Genomic DNA, 6,402 nt, shown 5'->3' with positions numbered 1-6,402 from the left:
TTGTCCTGTGAATATTAGTTTATTAGAGTCCTTGAGAAAGACAAACCATGCTACAATGTAACTATCAAACATGACAAATGTAGCTGTAAGGCTGCTCATCTTCAGGACAGTAAACTGTCTTTGATGGTCCTGCTGGAGCTGATGAAGGGGACATCTGGGGCCGCTCGTCCACACTGTCCACACCGATTCCTTCTAGGCCTACTAATAAAGAAGGGTGTCTTCAAATTATGATATGATCTAGTAACTCTACTGATTGGTTAAGTATTGAAAACAGCAGCCCCAACAATTTGGTTTCATACAAATCAGACTATGTCTACCAATGTACATGTAACCCACTGGACGTGCTGAAGCCTCCCTACACACCCAGAGACTCTGCGTTGTGTTCATGGTTGTGATAGGGTGTATGCGCGGGGAGGGAAGAGAAGCACTGGAGACAGGAGTTCTGGATTGTGGCTGAGACCTGGAGACACTTTATTGGCACACATTGAGAGCTTTCACCTCTGGTCCTCTACACTGGCTGCTGGCTCCGTCACCCTTACAGGACAATGAATGAAAACATTTTTTATAATTTTTTCTTAAAAACTATATTCTAGTGCAAATAAACAAACATATGGTGTCAAAATAACACTCTACAACTGGAAATGATAAATTACAGGAAGTGGAAATTACCCACACCGAAATGTAAACTAACATATAAATGAACACATCAGATGAACATAGTGACCGGATGGGTGATTTTAGTTGAGATATTTTAGAAGGATGCAGGCCGCCACTAACACTGCTTACCTTACAGTAAATGCATGAAAACATTTAACCAAGACGGCGTCCCGCACAGCATGAATAACCCAACTACGGTGTCACGTAAGGGACAAACTTCAACCTTTGCTGTATTCACAGAAGAATAGAGGGCGCAACAGTGTCACCCTGTGGAGTATTTAGGCTACTACCTTACATACGGTTTAGTTTTAGTTATACACCATTCTGGCTACTGCATACTGCATATAGTGTGTATATTATATTTTCTATTATATTGATTGATCTTATTTTAAGGTTATGGGAGCTTTTTTGATTAAATGATGTGAAGCAAGCATAATCTGCAGGGGGGTCTGCATTCAGGTTGCAATCTCTCTTGGAGGAGCTCTTTGAATCCCCCTGACAGCTTTGCCTTTAACGTGATATTGGCGAAGAAAAGATGTGTGTGTACGGTAAACAGAGTCACAGTGCTCATTACGCTGGTGGAACCACGTACCACTTCTGCCACACAGTGGTGGGACAACGTCATGACGTATGCTTTTACCATAGCATTAATACTGGCATATCGTGTCAACTCTAATACAAACCACTTTTGAAAAATGTCCCCTTAAGAACATTATCTACCATGGTAAAACAATGAAACAAAACTTAGGGGCTATGACGTCATGTCCTATCAGTCAGGATGGCCGAGCGGTCTAAGGCGCTGCGTTCAGGTCGCAGTCTCCTCTGGAGGCGTGGGTTCGAATCCCACTTCTGACATGAAATTTTTCATTGGAGCAGTTTCCTTGTGGTCAAAAGAAGAAAAATATTATTATTAAAGAATGATAATTTATTATTAAAATAATCAGTAATTTAAATAAAGATAGAAGCAGAAAAAAATCAGTTTCTTCCATGTCTATTAATGCAGACACACACACTGTAACTTGTCCTGTGAATATTAGTTTATTAGAGTCCTTGAGAAAGACAAACCATGCTACAATGTAACTATCAAACATGACAAATGTAGCTGTAAGGCTGCTCATCTTCAGGACAGTAAACTGTCTTTGATGGTCCTGCTGGAGCTGATGAAGGGGACATCTGGGGCCGCTCGTCCACACTGGAAATGGATGAAGGCAGAAAAGGTGCAATAAGACTTAATTGCCCAACAAACGGAGTGTTCATCAATATATGAGTTCTGATAATAACATGAAATAAATGTATATTTATCCTTTTAAATGAGAGGGTTCACAGTGCTCGCTGTCTCCTCTTCCCGTCTCCTCTAGACTCCTCTTCCTGAAGGACAAATGTCAAAGTTGTGTCAACTATCAATTAGTAAAGAAATCCTCATAAAACATATAATGAATGTATATTTACCTTTTTAGAGAAGAGGGTTCACAGTGCTTGCTGTCCTGTCTCCTCCCTCTTGTCTCATCTGTCTTTTATCCTTTCTTTTTTCCTCTTCTGTCTTAAAAGACGATGTCCGTGGTTAATTTTTCATAAAACAACATCAGCATTCAGAAGAACTGTCCATCTGTAGAGGGGGAAAAAAAAAAAAAAAAAAAAAAAAAAAAAAATGTATTCCTCCTTTTTTAGGAGAAGGTTCTAATGTATTGTATGCCATCTCCTTTTTCTGGACTCCTCTTCTCTTCCTGAAGGACAAATGACAGATAATAACTTCATCAAAATAAGAATTATTGATCAGTATAGAAAGAAACAACGTATGATTTGTCCTCTCTTTGTCTCGTCTGGTGTTGTTCTTGTTTCCTCTTCATGTCGTTTCCTCTCTTCTCTCTGAAAGATGTCTCCGTTCCTCGTCTCATCCAGACTCTCTTTCTGAAAGACAAACTGCAGAGAAGTGTGAACAACAGCTAATAACAATAAGATAAATAGTAGAAATATTGATCAGTCTGAAATTCTGATAAGATAAAATAAATATAGTAAACTAAAATATTATTTTAAATAGATTTTAATGGGAGAGTTGGTCATGAATGTTGTCTCCTCTGCTCTCTTCCCCTCCCCTCTCCTCTCCTCTCCTTTCTCTTGAAGGCTAAAAGCAGACAGGGAATGATAACAGTCAGTACCTTTGTTTTTATCTTTGATGTTTTCTGGTTACTGGATTACATTACAGCTACTGTCACATGTTTTCACTGGCTGACATTAACAGTAACATTAACTCTAGTTTATTATTGCTCCATACTGTAGGATTTAATAAGAGCTACTACACCAGAAACACATTTAGATTGATTGTAAAGAACAAATGACCTGTTTGTTCACTCTTGGTGACGTTTCAGCCTTCCTTTAAAATAAAATCACAGCATTCTTCACAACACCCAAGTGTTTTCCTCTCTGTCCACCGCTGGCTGGTCTGGTTAACCGGGAGAGAGGCCCAGAATGGATTGATATCTTCACTGGCCTCTATCTGGCTGTTCTAGCCTGTTCTCCCTTGTCGACCTGCCTGCCTTTGGTGGATCAGCAGTGTTGTGACATCTGAAGCTTGCGATGGTAGTGATGAGTCATATTCATTATATAATGTGGGTGGGGTAAACCCTGGATAAAGAGAGCTCCTATCTCTAGAGATCCTCATAGCTCTCTCACAGTTGCCACCATGTCAGACACACAGGCCAGCACCAAGAAATAAAGAAAAGTGCAAGACGCACCAAAAACACTGACCTGTGTGCCACAACCATGGTGAAAGAAACTATTTACAAATGTACAATAACCCCTCAGTCAACCCTGCTCTTCATATGGGGCAGTATGTCTATATGGGCCCCCGGTGCAAGACGCTACCAGGGGCTGTCGCTATCCCTGCCAGACGCAAAGACCAGTTCTCAGGGGTCACAGTAATCCAGCTGGTTAACCTGCCAGATCCTGAATCCACAGAGGACCAAAAGCTGCAGCACAGCAAAGGACCATCACAGTCTTAAACATTTCTTTGGTGGTGACTGGCTGCTGCTCTCCTCTGTACGTTTCCTCTTCCCCTGTCTGACAGTCTCTGCATACTGTGCATACTTTTTGATGAACCGACAGAGGACCGACATGACAATGTTTCCATCTTTGCTGTAATCCGTCACTCTCCAGAGGTTGGACACCTCAGTTCCCTCAGAGCTGTACACGGTGGAGATGACTCTGGTGATAGTTCCGTGATTAAGCCACAAGCTGAAGACATGATTTCTGTGGTCGGCCTTAATGGCTCTGAGCTCCAACTTGTCAGGAATAACGGGAGTCAGAATATTTGGAGTAGGAGAGCGGGAGCCTACAGTAAGTGCTAGTATCCCTGGTGCATCCGTTAAAGGAGATGGCACAGTGTTCTCCCTAGAGTTCTGCTTGATCCCGTCAAAGGGGTTGTACGTCTGTTCTGCACGGAAGAGTCCTTTGTAGTGAACCAAAGGGAACTTCTTTGAACCTGTGATGAGGCTGTGATACAGGCTGATGATGTACTTGCTCATGGAGTCCATATTGCTCTTTTTCAGAGGACGGTTCCTCAAGTTTGTAAGAACCATCTGAAGGACACGTCCCGGCCTCGGCAGGTCGACTAAATGGAGAGAAAAAGAGTCACATTAGCCATGAGATATGACATTGATATTTGCATCGGAAAAATGTTACAAATAGTTTCAGAAATTATTCATTAGCTGCATTTGAATTAAAAACCTATGGGTAGCTTGAAACAAAATGTATATTTCTAAATATATGTTGACTTCTGTAGAGACTTCAGAGTGAACAACGTGTGATACATTATTTCAAATTACAATATTTATCTCTGACTTATGGAACAACATGACAGTATGAGGGGCTTTATTGACCAACAAGGCAATTAGTCAAATTCAGTTCAATTCATGCTTTACTGGCATAGGGAAACAGGCGTTTACATTGCCAGAGCAAGTGATGAGCTCCATATAGGGGAGAGTGGGGTAAGATGAGCCATTTTTCATATTTAGGATCACTACATCAAGGCAATCATAGTTTTGTCGCTAACTAATAAATTATCTGCATATATTTCAGGATGTTGTGCATCCCTTCAAACAAACAGAATGAGTGTAAACATAACTGTTTCGATAATATAGCATGTCCAAAAAAAGTGGTCTCGTACAACTAACTTACCCTTTGGCTCAACTTACCCCACTCTCCCTTATATATATATATAGATTAGTAAAACTATCATTTAAAATAAAATAATAGATTCTATATATTCTAGGTTGACCATACTGACGTCAGACGTCAATCCCACACTAGTTCCATTATCTTACGTCGTTTCCATGGCGCGTGCAATATAGACAACTTAGCATTTTATAAAAAATGACCCAGTCGCCATCTTTGTCCTATAATTTACTGTTATCTCTAAGACACCTGTGCCCCCCCTCAAAATGGATGCGTTTCTCAATCACTACACTAATATTCAGACACTTTCCACCTGACATGTGCACATTTATAAAATGTTATCATCTGCAATCATTTTACTGTGAAATAACAGGTGAAACTCAGGTGTGAGGTGGCCTGGGGAAATAAGTTCACCCAAACACAATGGAATAACTCATATTTATAATATAATATATAATATTTAACCTGTATTATTACATAAGGCACAAGATAATATATATTTAGGCTTCATTTAATAATCAGCCTCTATAGAGAAATGAAGCTAATATGTGATGAACTATATTTTACCATAGCGTTCATCCAGCACTCTGACGATGCCTACAGTCAGCACGTATTTCTCACGGCGTAACCTAGTGGAGGCCATTTCACTGTCCAACAGTTCCGCACTGGAAGAGTTTCACTTTTACAAGAGTTCAGCTGCTGTCCGTCTGTCAGCGCTCAGGTGCAGAATGAAGGTAGAATTTACTCAACACGTCAGTCCCCATCATCATGACCTCAGTGACACGTTAATAGTTTTTATTTAATTCGAGCAGTTGCCAATTTATATTTAAAGTAGGCCTTTCCCGTTGTTAAAACAACATACACCTTGTTCTTACATGTAAACTGAATCCATTCATTTTGAGCCGTTGGGATCTGAGGATTTGTGATGGACAATTTTTCACCATTCTTTGTGCAAATAGAGCAAATTATTAATTAACTAATCGAAGAAATAATCTGCACATAATATTTAAAATAATCGCTGTTCAGTTATAGTTCCATTATTTTCACTCTTTTGTAAATTATTGCTTTTTGTATAAGGTATTTTACACCCTTATTTAAATAATAAGTACTTACTGTTGTTGTTATTATTATAGGGCTGAATTATTTTTATTGTCAATTCATCTGCACATTATTTTCCCAAATATCTGAATCCATTAGTGGTTTGGTTCATAAAATGTTGGAAAATAACAAAAAGCGCCCATCACATTTCCCCAGAGCGCATGGTAACGTCTTCAAATGTCCAGCTTTATCCTATAAAGTTATTCAGTTTGCAAATATAAAAAAACAGAAAATCTAATTGTAAAAGTAGTTGCTGATTAATTTTCTGTTGACTGACAATCGTCTCAGCTTTAGGCTATTACTATCGGGTCCAGTCCAGTTGCCTTATGTAGAAATACTGAAATGTGGAGTTTTGATTATAAATTATTTAAAAACATTTATGTATTAACTTTGCGTTTAACGACCAATATTTATTTATTTCAAGGTATAAAGGTTTCTCTCTTGTAATTTTACAACACAGTAAGTTGTAAGTCTTTT

At 39.2% G+C, this 6,402-nt stretch overlaps 1 long non-coding RNA gene and 1 other non-coding gene across 2 annotated transcripts; one reads left to right on the top strand and one right to left on the bottom strand.

Annotated features, from left to right (window-relative positions):
* LOC127358982 (uncharacterized) lies at positions 1-878 on the bottom strand. The gene is made up of 2 exons (XR_007882575.1): positions 787-878; positions 1-534 (listed from the first exon to the last, which is right to left on the bottom strand). It is a non-coding gene; the product is annotated as an uncharacterized LOC127358982 (long non-coding RNA).
* A 551-nt stretch (positions 879-1,429) lies between these two features.
* On the top strand, positions 1,430-1,512 carry trnal-cag (transfer RNA leucine (anticodon CAG)). The gene has a single exon. It is a non-coding gene; the product is annotated as a tRNA-Leu (tRNA).
* Positions 1,513-6,402: the final 4,890 nt, after the last annotated feature.

The sequence above is a fragment of the Dicentrarchus labrax genome, unplaced genomic scaffold (assembly GCF_905237075.1).
Source record: "Dicentrarchus labrax unplaced genomic scaffold, dlabrax2021, whole genome shotgun sequence".
In the NCBI taxonomy this organism is placed as follows: Eukaryota; Metazoa; Chordata; class Actinopteri; family Moronidae; genus Dicentrarchus; species Dicentrarchus labrax.
The sequence above is the reverse complement of the archived record's forward strand: the minus strand, read 5'-3'. Positions and strand labels throughout refer to the sequence as shown.